The sequence below is a fragment of the Perognathus longimembris genome, chromosome 17, assembly GCF_023159225.1.
Source record: "Perognathus longimembris pacificus isolate PPM17 chromosome 17, ASM2315922v1, whole genome shotgun sequence".
NCBI lineage: Eukaryota > Metazoa > Chordata > Mammalia > Rodentia > Heteromyidae > Perognathus > Perognathus longimembris.
Genome location: NC_063177.1, coordinates 29,296,211 through 29,315,888, shown reverse-complemented (window position 1 = coordinate 29,315,888; position 19,678 = coordinate 29,296,211). Strand labels below are relative to the sequence as shown.

Genomic DNA, 19,678 nt, shown 5'->3' with positions numbered 1-19,678 from the left:
GACTTGAACTCAGGGCTTCATGCTTCCTTGGCTGGCGCTGTACCACTTGAGCCATACCTCCAACCTAGCTATTTGTTCGCTAATTGGAGATGGAATCTTAAGAAATATTCTGCCCAGACTCACTTTTTTTTTTTTTTTTGCCAGTCCTGGGGCTTGAACTCAGAGCCTGGGCACTGTCCCTGCGCTGCTTTTTGCTCAAGGCTAGCACTCTACCACTTAAGCCACAGCACCACTTCCAGCTTTTTCTGTTTATATGGTGCTGAGGAATCAAACCCAGGGCTTCATACATGCTAGGCAAGCCCTCTATCACTAAGCCACATTCCTGGCCCTCCAGACTCACTTTGAACCTCAGTCTTCCAAATTTTAGCCTCCTGAGTACCTAGGATTACAGGTGTGAGCAACTGGTGCATTATATATATTTAAATATTCATGCTGCCCTATAGTAACAGTAATTGTCACTTTAGCATTTATGGAACTTTAGTAAGTCCTTATTTTTTTTTTTTTTTGCCAGTCCTGGGCCTTGGACTCAGGGCCTGAGCACCATCCCTGGCTTCTTCCTGCTCAAGGCTAGCACTCTGCCACTTGAGCCACAGCGCCGCTTCTGGCCGTTTTCTGTATATGTGGTGCTGGGGAATCGAACCTAGGGCCTCGTGTATCCGAGGCAGGCACTCTTGCCACTAGGCTATATCCCCAGCCCCAGTCCTTATTTTTTAAAAATCATAATTTAGCTAACTATTCTCTTACTATTGGACATTTAAGCTGTGCCTTCATTTTTAGTCATCACAGGGAAAATGGCATTAGGGGCTCTTCTGGGTATAGATTTTGCTTTTTTAAAAATCAGTTCCCTTGGCAGTTGTCTGGAAATCTGGGTTTGGGGTCAAAGGATGTGAACGGGTTTTTTTTATGACTTTTGTTAATGATTACTAAATTGATTCCCAAAGGGTTGACTCAATCCACAGAGCCTTGTCCTAACTCCCTGGCATGATTGTAGGGCAGCTTGCAGGAGAGTTTTGTAGCCCTCTAGATTGGCTGAATTTCCTTGAGACAGACAGAACACCTGGCTCCAATGTACTGCTCACATTGCCTTCCCTAAGAAGAAAGGTGATATCATCCTAGCTATTTAGGAGGCTGAGATATGAGGATTGCAGTGCAAAGCCAGCCCAGACAGAAAAGCCCATGAGACCCTTATCTTCAATTAACCAGTAAAAAGCTGGAAGTGGAGATGTGTGGCTCAAGTGATAGAGCACCAGCCTTAAATGGAAAAAGCCAAGTGATAGTATGAAGGCCCTAGTTCAAGCCCCACTCCTCAGTTCAAGTCCCCCATCTGGCAGAGACAGAGAAAGAGAGAGAGGGAGGGAGAGGAGAGAGAGAGAGAGAGAGAGGAGAGAGAGAGAGAGAATGAAAGAGTGGCTGGGAATATGGCCTAGTGGCAAGAGAGCTTGTTTTGTATGAGAGAGAGAGAGAGAGAGAGAGAGAGAGAGAGAGAGAGAGAGAGAGAGAGAGAGAGAGAGAGAGAGAGAGAGAGAGAGAGAGAGAGAGAGAGAGAGAGAATATGAAAGAGTGGCTGGGAATATGGCCTAGTGGCAAGAGAGCTTATTTTGTATACATGAAGCCCTAGGTTCGATTCCCCCCAGCACCACATATATAGAAAACAGCCAGAAGTGGCGCTGTGGCTCAAGTGGCAGAGTGCCAGCCTTGAGCAAAAAGAAGCTAGGGACAGTGCTCAGACCCTGAATTCAAGGCCCAGGATTGGCAAAAGAAAAAAAAAAAAAAGAAAACAAAACAGAGATCTACTATCTGGCCTGTGGATCATCCAGTGATTCGGACTTGAAATGTGCTTTTACCCACTGATCTACCATGCAGATCTACCATTTCTAAAGCAGTCCCAGAGTCTTGCTGGCTAGATACCCTCTGAACCATTAAAAGACAACTGCAGTGTTCTGCTGCTTTTCCCATTCAGAGTAAAGTCTAAGACAAGTGTGATGGTGCATACCTATAATCCCGGCACTTGAGAGGCTGGGGCAGGAGGATGTAAGTTCAAGGGCAGCCCAGTTGCATAGCCAGTTTGAGGTAAGCCTGAGCTCCATAGTGAGAACCTGTCTTATAAAGCAAAACAATAAAAAAAAAACTAGCTAAAGAAATTAATGTACACATCCATATACTTACTCTTCCCTTATTACTACCTTCAAACATTTAGAACATTTTTTCTGTGGTGTGTGTGGGTGTGTGCTCATGTGCACAAAAATGGTTTTTTTCTTAAAGTGTCATACTTGCTAGGCAGATGCCTACCTCTTTTTTTTTTTTTTTTCACTTGTGAAGCTTGAAGCTTGAACTCAAGCCTGGGCACTATCCTTGACCTTTAGGCTAGTGCTCTACTACTTTGAGCCACAGCTCCACTTGCATTTTTGGATGATTAATTGGAGAGAAGAGTCTCATAGACCTTTCCTGCCCATGCTGGCTTCAGATTGCAATCCTCAGATCTCAGCCTCTTGAGTAGCTAGGATTATGGGTGTGAGCTACTAGTGCCTGGCTATCCCCTACCTCTCTCTCTCTCTCTCTCTCTCTCTTTTTTTCTCCCAGTCCTGGGCCTTCAGCTCATGGCCTGGATGCTGTCCCAGAGCTCCTTTTGCTCAAGGCTAGTGCTCTACCAGTTGAGCCCCTGCACCACTTCTGTTTTGTTTTTTTTTCTGTGATTACTTGGAGATAAGCATCTCATGGCCTTTCCTGACCTGTCTGGCTTTGAATCACAATCCTCAGATCTCAGCCTCCTGAGTACCTGGGATTACAGGCATGAGCCACTGGCACCTTGTTTATGCCCTACCTCTTGACCCCCTTTTTTTGCTTTAGTTATTTTGATAGGGTCTTGCACATTATATATACCAAAATCCACAGATGCTCAACTTTCTTTTATAAAATGGCAAAGTATTTGCATATAACCTACTCACATCCTCCTACATACTTCAAACCATTTCTAGGTGGCTTAAAATATCTAGTACTGTACAAGTGCTGTGTAAATAGTTATTTAGGGAATAATGACAAGGGAAAAGGTATATATATATATATATATATATATATATTATAGATACATTCTTTTTCCAAGGTTTTGTTTCTGGAAATCAGGTCCCTGTATATTATAGGCTGCTCTTGAATTCTCAATCCTGCCTCACCCTTCTGAGCACAGGGATTCTAGATGTGCAGCACCGTACTTGGCTTGGCTTTTGTGAGGGTTGTATATCCTGGGTTGGTGAATGGACGTGGATGCTGAGGGCCTAAGTGTCAATGGTATATCCTTCTTTTCCTCCCTCTTTCTTGATCCTAAGACAACCCTTACTCTGAATTTGGTGTTCATAAATCCATGCTTGTTTTTATGTTTTTAGCCTATTCATGAATTGATAAGCAATGTAGTGTGGGCTTAAAAAATTCAGATAAAGGGAATCATATTATTTGTACCTTTCTGTACCCCACGTGGATTTTCTCAGTGAATGAATATGTTTTGGACATGTAACCTTAAAGAATTATTAGCTTACATTAGTTACACAGAAAAGGATTTCATTTTACATCTCCACACATTGTCACAATGCATTTCAGTCAGTCTCACTGGCCTCCTATCACTTTTATATGTAACCCTGGAATGTTATATAGTATCTCATTGAAAAAGCATGCCATCATTTAGTCACTTGCTGCTCCCTTATTCCCTGCCTGGTGTGTCTGGTTGGTAAAGCTATGGCAGAGGACTCCCTTACAAGTGCAGGAAGGCAGAGGATTATGTGGGTTAAACCCTGCACATGGGCATGCAACCAAAGGCAAGTGGAAGCCAAGTGCTCGGCTGGTGGCTCACACCTGTCATCCTAGCTCCTCAGAAGGCTGAGATCTGAGGATTAGGATTCAAAGCCAGCCAGGGCAAAAAAAAAATATTTAATACTGTTTATCTCCAATTAACCACCAAAAAAAGCTAGAAATAAAGCTACTGCTCAAGTAAAGCACTGGCCTTGAACAAAAAGCTAAGGTATAAGTCCTGAGTTCAAGCCCCAGGATCAACACACACACACACACACACACACACACACACACACACACACACACACACATACACACACAGAGTTCCTTGGTGGCCTCCTAGGTAAGCTGAGATCTAAGGATAAAGATTTGAAGCTGCTAAGCTAAGTTATAAAAGCTAAGAGAGAATATGTAGCTCTGAGTTCAAGTTTCAGGAGAAAAAGAGAGGGAGAGAGAGAGAAAGAAAGGAAGGAAGGAAAGTAAGAGAAATTAGAAAGTAAAGGAAAAAGGCTCAGAGTCCTGGAGCTCAACTCAGGGCCTGGGCACTGTCCCTGAACTTCCTTTGCTCAAGGCTAGCACTCTGCCACTTGAGCCATAGTGCCACTTCCAGCTTTTTCTGTTTATGTGGTGCTGAGGAATCAAACCCAGGGCTTCATACATGCTAGGCAAGCCCTCTGCCACTAAGCCACATTCCTGGCCCAAGAAGTTGGCTTTTTAAAAAAAGCATCACAGAGGGAGGTTCATGTGTATAACCCTTGCTACTCAAGAGGTTGAGTTCTGAGATCCTAGTTCAAAGTCAGCCCAAGCAGGAAAGTCCATGAGACTTTTATCTCTAATTAACCACCAGAAAACCAGAAGTACTGTGGCTCAAAGTAGTAGAGCACTAGCCTTGAGTGAAAAAGCTCAGTGACAGTGCCCAGTCTCCTAGTTCAAGCCCCATGAGCAGAAAAAAAAAAAAAAAAAAAAAAAAAGCCTCACCAGCAGATGTGTGCCAGATGAATTCTCCAGGTCCTGCACCAAGCCCTCACCTAAATGTACAACAACCTCAAGAACTCCACTGCCTTCCAGCCCTGGAACTGCCAGCTGACTCATGCCAAACATGTTCATAAGATGTACAGGAAATAGAAAAGGAGAGGGAAACTTATGTAATTCACAAGTGCAAGAACGTCATTGGTGGACCAGAGCTTTCCTACTGTATGGAATCATGGGGAGAAGCTTGAGTTAAAGGAGCTAAGTAAATAAGAGCACTAGGTCCTTACCCAGCCACTTGAAGTTGGCAGAGAGGCCAGTCTCTTGGGTACACAAGCCCTTTGGGTGCTACTATTAATCACCTCCTCCTTTCCCTTTTTAGTGATACCTTGTACTAGCTAAGCAGGTACTCTAGAACATGAATTACACCATCATGCTTCCTCTTCCCTCTTCTCCTCCCCCTCCCCTTCCCCCTCCCCCCTCCTCCTCCCCTCCTCCTCCCCTCCTCCTCCCCTCCTCCTCCTCCTTCTCCTCTGCATTCTTTTCTTCCTCCTTCTCCTTTCTTTTTTTCTTTCTTTTTTTTTTTTTTGGCCAGTCCTGGGCCTTGGACTCAGGGCCTGAGCACTGTCCCTGGCTTCCTTTTGCTCAAGGCTAGCACTCCGCCACTTGAGCCACAGCGCCGCTTCTGGCCGTGTTCTGTATATGTGGTGCTGGGGAACCAAACCTAGGGCCTCGTGTATCCGAGGCAGGCACTCTTGCCACTAGGCTATATCCCCAGCCCCTCTCCTTCTCCTTTCCTTCCTCCTTTTCTTTCCCTCCTTGTCCTCTTCCTTCTCTTCTTTTATTGTCTGCCATGAATACTTTTATTTTTAGCTTTCTCCTCTGACTGCACTTTCCTTTCTTGGATTGAAGCCTTTTGATCTATTACTGCATTCTTCTTTTTAAAAGTAAGATTAGGGAATCTGAAAGAAGCCATTCAAAATATCTGCAAGGGGGGCTGGGGATATGGCCTAGTGGAAAGAGTGCTTATCTTGGATACATGAAGCCCTGGGTTCACTTCCCCAGCACCACATATACAGAAAACGGCCAGAAGTGGTGCTGTGGCTCAAGTGGCAGAGTGCTAGCCTTGAGCAAAAGAAGCCAGGGACAGTGCTCAGGCCCTGAGTCCAAGGCTCAGGACTGGCAAAATAAATAAATAAATAGAAATATCTGCAAGGAAAATGCTACACAATACATACCTACATACCACACCATGACAACAATTTCAGAGAGTTGTGATAACTCTGAAACTGTTTTACCAATACTAGGTTCACTTTGTTGTTGTTTTGTGCCCGTTCTGAGAGTTGAACTCAGGGCCTGGGTGCTCTCCCTTAGTTGTGTGTGTGTGTGTGTGTGTGTGTGTGTGTGTGTGTGTGTTCAAGGTGAACACACTACTTCCAGCTTTTTTTAGTACTTAATTGGAGATTAAGTGTCTTACATTGTCTGGGTGCTGGTGGCTCAGGCTTGTAATCCTAGCTACTCAGGAGGCTGAGATCTGAAGATGGAGGTTCAAAGCCAGCCTGAGCAGGAAAGTCCATGAGACTCTTATCTACAATTAACCATCAAAAAGCCAGAAGTGGAGCTGTGGCTCAAGCAGTAGAATGGAAAAGCTAAGAGACAGAGCCTAGGCCCTAAATTCAAGCCCCACTACCATCATTAAAAAACAACAACCCTGTTTTAAACAGAACTTGTCCATGTTGAGCTATGTTAAAGTTTAAACCTAACAATGTAACCCTTGTGGTTTGTGGATTTATTTGTGGAGGCAGGGTCTCTCTGTATAGTTTAGGCAATCTTCAAATTCCTGAATTCAAATTCATGCCTCAACTTCCCTCCCTGCTGAGATTACAGGTATACCACCACTCTTAGCAACAAAGCAATCTTTACCTTTGTCAAGATCATTTTGCTAAGTTCTTGAGATCTCTATCATCATTCTTCCACTTTCAAATCTTGTACTGGGGCCGCTTGTGACCTTTGCCCTGCCCTGCCCATGAGGACACACCCTCAGCCAGAGCTCCCCTGAACAGTGATTGTGGTTTCAAATGGTTAATCCTGTTTTTTTTCCCCTTTCCCCTCCTTCGACTTCCACTTTCCCTCCTGTTCCCGTTCACTCACCCACCATTTTCTTCCTTCCTCCTCTTCTTGGCAGGCTTGAAGGGATGGACTTGACCCATATAGGAATCTCATTCTCCCCTGAACTATTATTCTTCCTTCTCATAACCATATTCATAGCTCTATTTCCTCCTTTACTTCCTCCCTTTTCCTCATTTTTCTTTCCAACTAATATTTCCCAGTTTAACCCCTTAGATGATCACTTTTTCATTTTCCATCCTCCATTACCACTAAGCATTACCTATATGTATTTTCTGAAGTGCTGGAGATTGAACCCTGCACCTGGTACATACTATAGAAGTGCTCTACCACTGAGTGTGAGTGTGTGTGTGAGTACTAGGGCTTGAAATCAGGACCTTATGCTTTTGCTTAGCTTTTTCCATTTAAGGCAAGTGCTCTAGCACTTGAGTTATAGCTCTACTTCTGGCTTTTTGCTGGTTAATTGGAGATAGGAGTCTCTCAGTTTTGAACTGGCTCCTCAGGCTTCTGAGGAGCTAGGATGATAGATGTGAGCCATTGGCACCAGGCTTTTGTTTTTGTTTTATTTTTGAGGCAGAGTCTAAGGTACTATCTTCCTCCCCAGGGCCTCTGAACTCTGGGCCGCTAGCACAGGTCAGCATCATGTCTCATCTGAGTCACTTGCTACAGTCTCTTATCTGGGGTCCCTGCTTCTATGATGGTCTCACACTAATTAATCCATTTTCCTATCAGCGATGGCTCTTGTTTAGTAACAGAAATTATATTTTGTCCCTGTCTACTGAACCCTCTGTAGTAGCTTCCTATTCACTCACTAGGCACATTGCCACTGGATACCCTCCAGGTCTCACAGCTCATCTCTTGGGCCAGGCCATCGAGAGTCCCTGCTTTATGAAACAAATGAGGAAGACAGTACACAGAGGACATGGGCCAGGGCCAGGGAAGTGTATGTGTGTGTGTGTGTGTGTGTGTGTGTGTGTGTGTGTGTGTGTAGTTTTAAATAGAGTCCAGCTGAGGTGTGATTATGTGAGGCTTGGGTAGGCTAGAGGTGAAGGAGTAACCTATGCAGGTCTTAGTAAAGAATGGAAGGGGGGCTGGGAATATGGCCCAGTGGCAAGAGTGCTTGCCTCGTATACATGAAGCCCTGGGTTTGATTCCCCAGCACCACATATATAGAAAAAAGCCAGAAGTGGCACTGTGGCTTAAGAGCTAGAGTGCTAGCCTTGAGCAAAAATAAGCCCCATAACTGGCAAAAGTAAAAAAGATACTAAGAATGGAAGGTTCAGTGAATAGCAAATCCAAAGGCTCTAAAGTAAACCAGTTATAGTGGTTTATGCCTAGAATCCCAGCTACAAAGGATGCATAGGTATAAGGACCACGGTTGGAGGCCAGCTCTGGGCAAAAGCCAGACCCTATCTATTGCACAGTTAAAACAAGTAGGGCTGAGGGCGTGGCTCTAGGGATAGAGTGTTTGCCATGCAAAGATGAGGCCTTGAGTTCAAGCCCCACTATCATCATCATCATCATCATCGTTATTATTACTATTTGGGTTGTGGGGCTTAAACTCAGGGTCTGGGTGGTGTTCCTGAGCTCTTTCACTCAAGGCTATTCTACCCCTTTGAGCCATAGCGCCACTTGTTTTTTTGGTGGTTAATTGGAGATGAGTCTCACAGGGACTTTTCTGCCCAGGCCAGCTTTGAACCACCATCCTCAGATCTCAGCCTCCTGAGTAGCTAGATCACAGGCGTAAGCCACCAGTGCCCAGCCCACTATCATCATTAAAAAAAAAAAAAAAAGGCTTTGAGGTGAAGTTATCAGTGGTGTTGGGGCTGAATAGAGTAGAATAACTCCAAACTGTTATGATGTGGACCAGAACACAATCTTCTCCAAAAGAATAAAATATTCACAACAACCAAGGAACAACTGTATAACTCAGACCCTAATTCCCTAGCACTCTCTCCCTCTGTGATCTTCCAAGCCACTCAAGTTTTTTTCTTTTTGTTTCTTTGGTGCTGGGAATTGAATCCCAACAACAAAGAAAGAAATGCACAATAGTCAAGTATTCTGACCTCAGCCTTTGTGTCTTATCTGGCTTTTTGTTTTGTTTTTTGCCCGTCCTGGGGCTTGGACTCAGGGCCTGAGCTTGGTCCCTGGCTGGCTTCTTTTTGCTCAAGGCTAGCACTCTGCCACAGCACCACTTCTGGCTTTTTCTGTTTATGTGGTACTGAGGAATCACAACCCAGGGCTTCATGTATACGAGGCGAACACTTTACCACTAGGCCATATTCCCAGCCCTCTTATCTGGCTTTTGAAATAGGGTCTCTTTAGTTTTGTCTAGACTGGCCTTGAACTTGTGATCCTCCTGTTTCACCTCCTGAGTAGCAGGCATGCACCCAAAGCCCAAAGTTTCTTGCTTTTGCTTCTTCCTTGGAAGAAGATTCTTCAATTCCTATTTATTTTTGCAAGGATGGCTACTAAATTCTCCCAAATTTCAAATTAGTTCTTTTCTGTCTTTTTCTCTCTTTCTTTCCTTTCTCCCTTCCTTTCCTTTCTTCTCTTCCTCCCTTCCTCTCTCTCTCCTCCTCCCTCCTTCTTTTTCTTCCTTCTTTCCTTCCTTCCTTCAGGATCTAGACCATTTTCCTTAGTTTTTGTGTCCAAGGCACTTGAGCCAGAGTTCCACTTCCAGCTTTTGGCTGGTTAATTGGAGATGAGTCCGAAAGGGCTTGGGCTGGCTTGGAACAGAATTCCTTAAATCTCAGCCTCCGACTTTTCTTGTTAGTTTACATTAGTTATAAAGGGGGGGGGGGGATTTACATTTCTGCATTACAATATATTCTAGTCAATCTCACCCCTCTATTACTCTCCTCCCCAGTTAATTCTTTAAAAAAAAAATTCAGCTCCAGGCTGAGAACGTGGCTTAGTGGTATGGTGCTTGCCTATCATGCATGAAGCCCTGGGTTCCATTCCTCAGTACTATATAAACAGAAAGGCAAGAAGTGGTGATGTGGCTCAAGTGGTATAACATAGGACGGTTCAAGCCCCAGGACCGGCAAAAACAAAAAAATAACTAAAACAATCCAGCTCCTGTTTCCATCAAAGCACCTGTCCCATCATGCATACATACGTGTACACACACACAAACTTATACTTTACAACTCAGTGGGCAAAGGTGTCTCTTTGATATTTAAGTTTGCATTTGCTCTCTAGCGAAGCAGATTGTTTCTGCGGAGAGCATGCTTTTTTTTTTTTTTTGCCCAAATACAAATTGTAACGGATCTGAGCATTACTGACCAGTCCGAACCCCACCCTGTCCAATTGTCTGGGGGGAATTTTATTTTCCCAAGTTCCTGGCACAGGCAATGACTCATAGTAACATCTCTTCATAGGCATCATTCCAAAACCGAAACAAACCCTTTTGGAAGAAAGCGATTCACTTTGATCATGCCAAGTAGTGAAAGTTGGCATAAAAGTTGCATTCATTGATTCCTAGTGTTCTCCCTGGGTCAAATCCGAGCAGCCATGCAAGATCACGGGACAGAGAGAATGCAGGAACCCACGGGTGGGAAAACACTGCTGGCACTCCCTTCTCCCCGGCCCGCCGAGATTACTGATCCTCTCGCGAGAGCTCTGGCGGCCGCGGGATGTTCACCAAGCGCTCCAGACCGCGCCCCCTCTGGTGCAGCTGGGGAGGCGCGCACGCGCGCGCGCGCACGTGGGGTACGGGCGGGAGCGACCGGCGGCGCGCACGCGCAGGTGAGCAGACGTATGGGCGGGCGGGAGCCGGGGGGGGGGCGGATGAGTGCGCGCGGGCGCGCGAGGGCACAAGGGCGAGGGGCGGGGCTTTGCGTCGCGCCGCGGGCACGCTGCTGCGCGTCCTCAGTATTTAATGTCTCTGTGTTCCCTCGGCCTGGGCGAGCACGTGGGAGAGCGGCCGGAGCGTAGCGCTACCGGGCCGGGCTGGGCCGCGGGGTGAGGCTGGGGTTGGGGGGGGGGGGAACAGCAGCGGCGGCGGCAGTTCAAGGACTCTGCATCCCGACAGTCACCGAGGAACTGGTAAGTTGAGGCCGCCGAGGACGACCGGCCCGGACACCCGTTGCTGGGCCTTCAAGGGGAGCCGTCGGGGGGACGGGTGATGGCGATTGTGGGGTGCAGGTGCAGGATGCGTCGCGTGGGCTGGGTTTCCCGGGGAGCAGAGGGGCTCGGGGCGCCCACGGGTCTTCCCCTGCCTCGGGGGCCCGCGCGCTCCTGCCCCTACGCCGCCGCCGTGCTCCTGTGCCCGCGGGCTCCCGTTGACAGGTCGCGTGTGCGGGACTCCGGCGGCGCTGCTAGCCCCGGCCGCTCACGCGCGTTCCCGTCCTCTGGGGGCGGGCACCAGGGGGCAGCGAGGCCCGGGGTGCCCCCTCGGCGCCCTAACTTTTTCCCCCGTGCGCGCACACCGGCCCGCGGGGCGGACCTGAGCGCGTCCCACACAAGGTCGCCCAGCCCCACTCGCGTTTACTTTTCAAAGGTCGTGTGTACCCAGTGTGAGTCCCCGAGAGGCGTCGGCGGGGCGGGCTCCGGGCAGGGCCAGGTGCTCCGCGGGGCGGGGAGGTCCACAGGCCCCCGACATCCCGTGCCCTCGGACCCTCTTCTCGGTAGGACTGGTGCTGGACGGGTCCCTTCTGCAAGGCTCGCCGAACTTCGGGGCCCTGCCGGCTCGTCCCCGGGTTGGCCCGGTGGCGGTGGCACTTTCGAGCATGTATCCCAGCCCTGGGAGCTCCGTGGGGCGAACTCAGTGGAGAGGATTCAGTGGGCTGAGCCGGGAGCCTGGGCTGGGAGACAGGCTAGATCGGGACCCTGCGAGCCCCGTCAGGATCCCCAGGGCCATGACTTAGGTGTCTCCAGGGATATTGGCATTTGTAGCACCCCTACTCCCCCCCTCCCCCCAGTGTCCGGAGAGACGGGGACCGGCTAGTCCCGAGTACCTACTGATTTCACCCCTAAGGGTGCCAGAGGTCACGTGTCCCGCACCCCGTCCATGACCTGGAGGGACATCGAAGGGTTAGAGGTAAAAATGTGCTTGGGAGGCTTAACTTGGGTCCGATGCCTCAGGGCCACGTTTCCCGGAGTTCAGCTATTTTGTGCCCTAGGATACGGCTCTCGGCATTTCATCTCCCGGGAGAAGAGGAGAAGATGCTGGTAATACTGGTAATAGTGGGTTGTATAGAAGGGAACCCTGGGTCTCAGGGAAGCCCTGGGCATGGCTGGAGCCTTCCACTCCTCCGGAGTTGCTTAGGGGGAGCCATTTCTATCCCAGGGATTGGGTTAACACAAACCCGGTGGACTTCGCACCAGGTGCCGGCCAAATCCTCTCAAATCCTGGAGGGTTGGGTGTATGTGCAGGGCAATTAGTAAGGTTAAACTGCCTGTCTTTCCCCTTACTGAAGTGCAGGCTGCTTGGTGTTTAAATTTAACTCCTGCAGTGAAATCTGGGCTGCTGGACCTGATGCAACCCTGCCAGTTAGTTGGTTTGCAACCTCGCTCCCCCCACCTCCCCATGTCGCAATTATTGTGTCAGGAACAGGAACGCCATTCACCAAAAAGGATTATTTCCGGCAATACCTTACATGCCCATTTATCTCTAAGTATTTTCCAAATTAGTACTTTAAAAACTCTTTATTTAGAGAGCAAAGCTTGGCCACCCAGCCACTTAGGTCTTAAAGGTGCAGAGCATCTTTGAAATGAAGAGGGCTGAATGACTTGGTCATTTATCTCGTTCCTTTTTTCTTGGCATTCAAGGTTCACCTGCTTATTGTTTGACTTTCTGAACCCTGGAATGAAGTGATGTTTTATTTTGGGAGTTTTTTTTTTTTTAACTTGAGTGTTCCTTATTTACTCTCTAACAATTTTTTTTTGTTGTTGTTGGCCATAGGACTTGAACTCAAGGCCTGGGCCGTCCCTGAGCTTTTTTTCACTCAAGGGCAGCACACTACCACTTTGAGCCACAGTGCCACTTCCCATTTTCTGGGGGTTAATTGGAGATAAGAGTCTCACAGACTTTTTTGCCCAGGCTAGCTTCAAACTGGATCCTCAGATCTCAGCCTCCTGAGTAGGATTACAGGCATGAGCCACAGGCGCCCAGCTTTAACTAGTTGTAAGCTTCCTGGGTATGGTTTTCTGAAATAAGGCTCTGGGTTAGAGAAGTTTCCTCTAGGCCTATATATCACTGAAGTTTGTCTATTTCTGAATTAAGTAGACTCTTTTGTCATGAGGGTAGTTGTTTCTTTGCTGGCAACTGATCCTACCCAGTGAGTGAAACTAGCCTGGAGGATTTGTCAAGTTGTAGTCCCTTGTTGGACTCTTTGTCACATCCCAGCTGTTTGTAGAAAATGCATTCACACTTGTCTATTGCTGGGTAACAGCAGAGATAGATCTAAGAACTTGTAAGTAGACTGATCAGGTGCTGTGGTTGATGTGCCTTCAGTATAAGGTTGCTGAGCATCAGTGTTTCAGAGCAATTTGTCTTGGTGCCTAGTAACCCAGATTATACTGGGCTTGAGGCCCAGACTGGTCATAGCCATAGTTGTAGCCTCCAGTGTGACTTTTCTCTTCCTAAGGAAGGAAGGATGGAGATCATATGTAAGACTTGAGACTGTGCCTGATAGGCCTTGCTTATGCATTCTTTGTTTTTCCTCCCTGCCTTAGGAATCCCTGAGTCTGATTTTAAATTTCTTTCACTTGAATCATTTTGAGTCATTTGAGTTTGTTTGTGGCTGGGGGACTTGAACTTAGGGCCTGGGCACTGCTCCAGAGCTCTTTTACTCAAGACTAGTGCTCTACTACTTTTTAAGCCACAGCCACTTCTGGTTTTTTACTTTTTAGTTGGAGGTGAGTCTCATGGGACTTTTCTGTCCAGGCTGGCTTTGAACTGCGATCCTCAAATCTCAGCCTCCTAAGTAGGTAGGATTACATGAGTTTTATTAAGAGTACCAGTCTCAGTGTTGGGGAGTTAGCCCTGTGGAAGAGCACTTGTCTAGCAAGTACAAGGCCCTGAGTTTGGTCCTCAGCTCTGAAAAAAAAAATATTCTCCCTTAGCTTCTGACTTACTGACTTGGTTGAAAAGGGAGACAAGTTGGTGTCCCCACTTTGCCTGGGTCAACATGTCTTGATTGTGTGGGCATTTTAGGTTAGATGTGCCTAGAGAGTGGGCCTGTTTTCCCCAGTCACTCTTTTCTAATCTTTCTGTGGGGCTACCATGCTTGGGCCTCTCTGCAGTGCACTCTGTCTTCCTGTTACAGGGAAGCTGACAGTTGTTTCAGAATGGGTTAATAACCTTGACATGTCAGTCTAGGAGCTTTCCTGTATTTATGAGGAGGTGCTAGATTTTTGGGGACCCTTGATCCACTGAAACGACCTTATACTGTTTGAGAGTTTCTAATTATCTATCTATCTATCTATCTATCTATCTATCTATCTATCTATCTATCTATCTGTGGTGTGTGTGTGTGTGTGTGTGTGTGTGTGTGTGTTCATTTGTCCTATGCCCTACTAAGCCTTGCTTCCTAAGAAGGGCAAGTTCTATTTCTCCCACACTCCTTCCTCATGTGGTACCTCGCACAGGCTTTACATAGGGGATGTTAAACATCAAGTATCCGTTGTATGTGGCATACCCCCGAGTGAGCCTGCTGGTCCTGGCACTTCATTTTAAACTTGGTTAGAAGGAGCTGGGTCCATGAGGGCACTTATGAGTAGGACCGGGTGTGGCTGGGGAACTAGCTCCTGGGAGTGTGGCAAGTATGATGTGGAAGATGCCTCTTCCTAGATGAGCTGCTAGCATGCATCTCCTTAATCTAGCTGGAGGTCGTTCCCCATTGTTTGACTGCCAAGAAAACAAAATAAATTACAGCATAATGCTGGTGGCTCACACCTGTAATCCTAGCTACTCAGGAGGTTTAGATCAAAGTTCAAAGCCAGCTCTGACAGAAAAGTCCTAAGACTTCATCTGCAAAATAACCAACAAGAAGCCAGGCTAAACTGTGGCTCAAGTGCCAGTCTAGCTGGAAAGCTCAAACCAGAGACGGTGGGTAGTGGTGGTGGTGAGATATATGTAGAATGAAAGAGAAACTATGTGGATGTTTGGACGCAGGCCACTGGAAGGTGTTTGGGAGAACTAAGGAACATTCCTAATTCCTTAGGCTTTTCTCCTGATCTTTGCTGTTTTTTTCCCCCTTGGTTTCTCCCCTTCTCCCCCACTTCCCTTTCTTTCCTCTCCCCCCTTCCTCTCTTCTCTCTCCCCCATCTCTCTCTCCCTTCTCCCCCTCTCTTTTCTGTAATAGAGTCTATCTAGGCTTAGGGCCACACACTTGCTAGGCAGATATTCTACCACTTCAATTTCCTATCTCTCTCTCTTTTTTTTTTTTATTATGTTCATACAGTATCTTGATTTTTGCTGTGCGCTGGCCTGGTTAAGTGTTCCTCTTATTTACTCTTCCTTTATTGCTGGATGACAGGCGTGCCACTGTGCCCTGCCTTTTATTGGTTGAGATGGGGTTTCAAGAACTTTTTACCCAGACTGGCCTTGAACTTCAATTTTTCTGATCTTCATCTACCAAGTAGCTATGAATACAAGAATCTTATTTTGCTGCTTTCTGAGTATTTTGTTGTAGTGAAGACTTGTATAGAATCCCAAGAACTAGCTTTCCAGCAAAAAGTACCTTTCAAGGTATCCTTAACTTTTCTAGCTTGTGTGTGCACACATGCATATATACTGGTACAGGGGCTTGCTCTTGCTTGACTTTTATTGCTCAAGGCTGGTGTTCTACTACTTGAGCAACATCTCTACTTCCAGCTTTTTGCTAATTAATTGGACATAAGAGTCTCACAGATTTGTCTGCCAGGCTGGCTCTGAATTATAATCCTCTAATAACAACCTTCTGAGTAACTAGGATTATAGGTGGAAGCCACTGGTGCCCAGCTGGTTTTTCTAGACTTTTGAGACAGTCTTAACTGTGTTTCTCAGGCTAGCCTTGAACTCTCAGTCCCGTGTGCTGGGATTAAAGGCATGGGCTACCAGGTCTATCTCCTTTTTTTGCTGTATTGGTATTTGAACTCAGGACTTGGCACATGACACTTGAACGACATACTCAGCTCTTTTTCCTTAACTCTCTTCTGACCCGTGGAGCATTATTTCATTCTTGCCATCAGAATGGTTTTACAGCTCAGTTTGGTATTTGTAACTATCAGAAGTAAGTGTTCTGTTGTCCATCTTGTAACAGAGGCTGCATGTTGAGCTGAATTCTGGAAGTAAAGGCACACAGAGCTCAGGGCCCAAGAAGCCTATTTCTCCCCCTGGGTTTAGCTGGCATCACCCTGGGCTTGGTTTAGCTCTCAGGTTGAAACCTGGCAGTAGAGGGGGGTCTAGGCAGGCTATTGAACCTAATTTCCTCAGCTGGTAGGAGAGTTGGTATTAAAGACATTCAAATTATGCTCCTGGGGGCTACTGGAGGTATGTTTGGGCTACTACTATTCAGAGCAATGCAGATCAAGAACATTTTCATCATGCTAGAAAGTTCTGTTGGACAGTGCTGCTCTAGAATATTTATTTTTGCTCAGCTCCACAAAGCAGCTTGTAATCTCCATAAAGCATTACACATCGGTTGCCTTCATGACATATTTTAAGAAGCAAGCTCTGGTCTCCAGTTGGGAGGGGAGTTATCAATTATGAAACAATGTTAGGGAGGCCTGGGGACACAGCAAGAAGCTAGCCAGTTGGGTTTGAGAGCCTGTTTATCATTACAAAGGTCTTTTTCTAGCTCTCCAAGTCTGTGCTCATTGTTCTGGTTCTACAAATGTCAAAATGTCGTCCAAGTCTGCTGCTTGATGACTTCTTAAAGGACCCCCACTAAGCCAGGATGCAGTTTCATCTGCTCCTGCAGTCTGTTAGGGGGTGTCGGGAAAGCAGTCGGGAGAGCAGTCGTCCTTGCAGATCCTGAGGTGTGGGAGTGGAGTGAGCCTGGGGAGCTGAGCAGGCTTTATTTACAGGTGTCCCTCATTCAGTCCTAGGGTACGCATTTTGACACATGTAACATGACCAGTGTAACATGTGTCTGCCTTTTAGTGTTTTAGGATTATTAGGTTTTCCAATTTATTTTAAGGTGAGATCTTGTTCTGGCCCCCAGGTTAGCTTTGAACTCATCCCTTTCTTATGTATGTTCTTACACACACATTTGAAAGTTTTAGCAATGATTTGTTGTAGTATAACGAAGTTAAAGTAGGGAGAAATGGAGGAGATGAAACATTTCCTATTCCTCACTCAGGTTATGGGAGTTAAAGACACTGAGCCATGCAAGGTTTTAATCCTGTCAATCCCACTGGTGGTTCCTGGTTTGAACTAAGTGGGTGGGGAGGGGGGATAAGCTGGTCTCTGGACACAGGGAAGGTTGTTTTCCTCCCTCCCATCCACCCCATCCCCATGCTAGATCTCCCTTTTCTTCTTTATTTTTCTTCTTCCTTTCCTTCCCTCCCTCCCTCCCTCCCTCCCTCCTTCCCCTCTTTCTTTCTTTCTTATCCTGGGGTTTGCACTCTGGAACTGAGTGCTGTCCCTAGGCTCCCTTTGCTCAAGGCTAGCACTCTGCCACTTGAGCCACAGTGCTACTTCCAGCCTTTTCTGTGATTGATTGGAGATAAAAGTCTCACAGACTTTCCTGCCTGGGCTGGCTTTGAACCAGGATCCTTAGATCTCAGTCTCCTGAGTAGCTAGGATTACAGGCGCGAGTGCCTGGCTCATTCTCCCTTTTCATCAAGAAAAATACTGGATTCATTAAAAAAATTAAGATTTTATCTCACAAACTGAATAGGTTGTATTTTGAGTCATTTTAGCCTCATTACAACCTATTGGGTTATTCTTACTCCGTTTTACAGGAAATAAGTTCCTGATCTTTTGAACCCTGGACCTTGTTTATGCAAGCACTTAACACTGTATCCTATTCTTTAATCTTCCCCAAGTCCTATTATCATCTGGGAAATTCATCTTTCAACTGCACAAGTAACAAGTATGAATAAAAAAGCCTCCTAGACTTTTGCTGAACCTTGGGTCTGGAAGTGCCTTGAAGATTGAGCAGGTTGACCTTGAAGTCACTCATTCCCCAGCTAATAATAACTCCACTAGTGGCCTGTCAGACCTCACAAGGAGGTCACGAGACCATCCCCTGGCCCTCAGCGGGCTGTCACCCAGCTGTAGTCTGGTCCTTGTTGGAGGAGGCAGCCAGATGGGTTCAAGCCCAGCTTTCAGGCCCTCTTCTCTTTCCAGCTCTGGCCTGGATATGCCTTAGTGAGGACCAGTGATGGCAGCCAGCTGAAGCCCCCCCCCATCCTCTGTGTGTCTCCTCCTTGCTGTTCCTACCTCTCATGCTATCTTGGAGGGGGACCAGCAAAGGCAGTGCTAAGAATGACCTCTGGGCTTTGTCCTCTGACTTTGGTGTGGCCCACTCTACTAAGCATATGCTGGAGCTATTTTTAACAGGTGGCATCCTTTAGGAGAGCCAAGTGCTTGTGGCTGCAGTGTCACTGCCGTTGCCACCTAACCAGGGGAGGGGGAGAATAAAATCACCCAGGAACCTGCCAGGGGCCTCCACAGAGGGTGGCTGCTTAATCTTGCCTCCTGGTCTGATTGGTAGGCATGTGACTGAGGCATTCAGGGAGCTGGCGAGCTGGGGCCAGGTGCTGCCCTGGAAACAGCAGATTTCTCAAACCACAGAACCCATTTTCACATGAAGTTGTCCAGTCTAGGGGGGCTGGCTGGCCACTAAATGGACGCAAACCCCACAAAACCATGGGCTGTCCCAGTGCTGGTGTCCTTTGGCTTAAACCAAAATACAAACATGAGAGGAGGCAAAGCCACAGCCTCTAGTAGGAGTTCTTTCCTGGGAAGCCACCAAGGCAGAAGGGGGATGAAAAAGTGTGACAAACAAGTGTGCCGATTCCCCACACTATCCTTTTCTTTTTGGTTCTTCCTTCTTACTTGGAGCTGCCAGCTCCAGCCCATCTTTCTGCTTCTGATTAAGAACACTTCAAGCCATATAAGGCCCTCTGTTGCCTATGGTTTGGCTAGAGAGTGGAGTTGTTTTTGCAAAGTCTGGTTGAAGTAAGTGGCAAGGGCTTACTTATGGGGGCTGCGGGTGGGCAGGCATGCCCACTTCTAGGGGCTGGGTTGCTGAATTGCAGAGGGGTGGGGATGGAGGAAGGGTCCTGCAGTGGTATACCAAGCTGACACATAAGTGTGCCAGCAAGCACCCACAACACACTGGTCATATTCCAGTCACACTCCTGGACAAGGACATCCTGTTTCTGGAATATTTTTCTGAAAAGAGCTTCAAGAATAAAAAGTTCCTTGGCTCCTGGGACCCATAGATTTCCCCCTGAAGGAAGTTTGTTAAACCTAGCTTCTTTGGGTCATGGGTCCAGATCTCCCTTAAACTGTGCTTCGGTGGGGGTCGCCTAGCAGCCATTTCTCTGGCCACAGAATGCTGACCCTACCTTGGCCTCCCCTGCTTTTGCTGTCTGTTGAGTCAGCTGAGCTTGTTCCAAGTTTATTCATGCCTTAGGACTTTGGCACGTGTGCTCCCTGCCTGGAACTTTTTTCTCCCTCCTACCTCCCCCGAGATCCTGGCATGGCTCCTCACTGTTGGCTCTGATGGCATGTCTTCTAAGAGGGCCTTCCCTTACCACTCTGCTTCGAGCTTCCTCCCTGTCCTCATCTACACAGTGGTACACTGCCGATTATTCACAGCCTCTCGCTGCCCTTCCATGTGCACAGGACGGCAGTCAATCC

The 19,678-nt window shown here is 47.2% G+C and overlaps 1 protein-coding gene across 1 annotated transcript in view; it reads left to right on the top strand.

Annotated features, from left to right (window-relative positions):
* The first annotated feature begins 10,785 nt into the window (after positions 1–10,785).
* The window catches only part of Akap1 (A-kinase anchoring protein 1), a 35,302-nt gene continuing 26,409 nt past the window's right edge, over positions 10,786–19,678 (top strand). Inside the window, exon 1 of the mRNA XM_048365213.1 lies at positions 10,786–10,923. The gene's annotated coding sequence lies outside the window, so the exon portion shown is untranslated. The remainder of the gene's footprint in view (positions 10,924–19,678) is intronic.